The sequence below is a fragment of the Tarenaya hassleriana genome, unplaced genomic scaffold (genome assembly GCF_000463585.1).
Source record: "Tarenaya hassleriana unplaced genomic scaffold, ASM46358v1 Cleome78, whole genome shotgun sequence".
In the NCBI taxonomy this organism is placed as follows: Eukaryota; Viridiplantae; Streptophyta; class Magnoliopsida; order Brassicales; family Cleomaceae; genus Tarenaya; species Tarenaya hassleriana.
The window spans coordinates 451,360-453,778 of record NW_010970300.1 but is presented as its reverse complement, the minus strand read 5'-3'; positions in this window follow the sequence as shown (position 1 = coordinate 453,778).

The following is a 2,419-nucleotide window of genomic DNA, read 5'->3' as shown; positions in this document are numbered from 1 at the left end:
TAGTTTGGCCGGATTTGTTGCCGTTTTCCAGTCTATTTCTCACCGGAAACCTCTTCTAGACCCTCTAGGGATGTCCAGCTTTGCTTCCACGAGCTTCCCTCGCAGTGGCTCCCCTTCTTTCTCTCCCTTTTCCTCTTTTTCTTTTTTCTTCTTTCTTTGACCGAAAAATGGCTAACTCCCAGCTTTTGGGGGTGTTTTTGGCCACGTGGGAGAGGCGAAATAGGCTCAAGCCCAGGCCCATGGTTGAGCCTGCAACGCCCTGAGCGGATTGGTCGACGATTTGACGTCGGTGGGCCCCAAGAACGCAGAGAAAAATGCGTCCCAAGACAGCAAGTTGGCCACTTGCGTGTTCTGTTCAGCAGACCCCCAGACCGGTCGGTCCAGCTCTGGACCGGTCGGTTTGAGACCTTTTCTTCAGTTTTTCTTCGCGAGTTCAGTCCGTTCCGTCCGATCCTCGGTCCGCCTCTGGACCATCCGATCCAACTATGTGGACCGTCGGGTCCAGACCTCCTATCTCGGTTTTTCGTTGTTTTCTCGTGCATTTGTCCTTCCCTACATGTGTGACCATGTAGACTCATCCGATATAGTAGTATAACCTGAAATCTCTATTTCGGGTATACAAGTCATAGGTGGTCTCTAGCAAGACACTATGACTACCTATCTCGAATAGAGTTTGTTCGTGATCTTACGAATGTCAGTGATGATTCCGGTTGATGATCCTTTTGTATCATGATATCATATGTCGAACATAAGGCATGGAGAAGCCACCTTATCTGATTCGACTGTTTTCTCGTTCACAGAATTCGACTGTATGAAATAGACAATGTTCGTCTATAGTGTGGCGGATCTAGACAAATTTATAAGAGGGGGCAAGAAATTTACACATCTAATTTTATAGAGTCAAAGTTTAATTTTATGGGGGCATTTGATGATTTTACTCATAATTTTGTCAAATTTATAAAGAAATTAACATTTTTACTAAACCCAAATGGGGGCACGTGCCCCCACTCCAATTCATGTAGATCCGCCACACATTTCTACAGTCTCGCTCACACGAGGAGCCCAGCGATATCTCTATCTTTTACGAGAGGTACAAATCCCATCTTGACTATCTACAAGACAACCCATGATTCTGTCATACCTGATACACGTCTTTATAGTCATCTACGCAGGACGTTTGACGTATTCAAAACACGCAACTCTTCAAATTGGATTCCGTAGATATCTCAGGTCATAGGATCTAATCATGGAACCGTCACATGAGATTCAAGTTATGACACTAGTCCATGCGACAATCTCATGCGGGTCAATCCAGTATTTTGTTCTCCAATGAATACCTATGATTGTGATTGTATCCAATATCCATGGTCATCTTTATGATCATCTATTGTGCATCATACTAGTCTTGGTATACTATTATTCCCACAATGATATATGACTGGGGAGTTTAGTATTGTTCATAACAATACATGGATTTCATAACATATTATAGTATGCAAAACATGTAATGAATCAAACACTCCTCTATAACCATAGCAAGTGTCAATACATCGAATGTATTAAAGCTCATATAACAGTACATCATAGAGCACTAAACCAACAATAACTTCGGAAAACGATAACATAGTGGATTGTCGAGTTATCTCTTCGGGCATGATGTCGGATTCCTTTCACCGAATCCGAACACGTTTAAACATCTGTGTGTGATCTTTCTTTCGATCTTTTTTGTTTTGCGAGAATCTCTTGAGTGAGTTGAGTGTTCAATTGATCGGGCAAATGAGACAAGTGATATTAGAGCCTGGTTGCAAGAAGGGGGAATCTGAAATTTCATGGTTATTAGAATCTGATTTTTCTTTTGAAAAGAAAAGGGTATAAATATGGTATGCCGCCTTTGCGTTAACGTATCTATCACTTGTTTATTTATCAATATCAGACTCTAACCTTAAATTCAAACTTTCACACAGTTTTTTAATTTCGGAAAATGAAAACTTCCACCGATTAATCTAAACTTTTAATTCCAAAATATAATTTTCTCGTTTCTTAACTATGTTTGACAAAAAAATATATATAACAAGAAAACATGAATTTATGGAAGCAGGAAGAATGGAAAATTAATAATAAAAAAATAATATATAAACCAATCCATGTCTCCGTCCATGACAACGAGGGTCAACTTCTATAATACCCTCTATATGCTACATCAACATCTATTCATACCCTCCTCCTAAAAAAAAATTCCAACTTCTATAATATCCTTAATATATTATATTATATAATTTTTTTAATAAAAAATATCCCTCCTAAAATGTAGGGTTTTTCTCTCTCTTCCCCTTTTCGGTTTCTCTCTCCTCTTTTTTTGAGTTTCTCTCTCTTGTCACTCTCTCTCATCGAATTTGGCCACTCTCTCTTCTGCATTTTC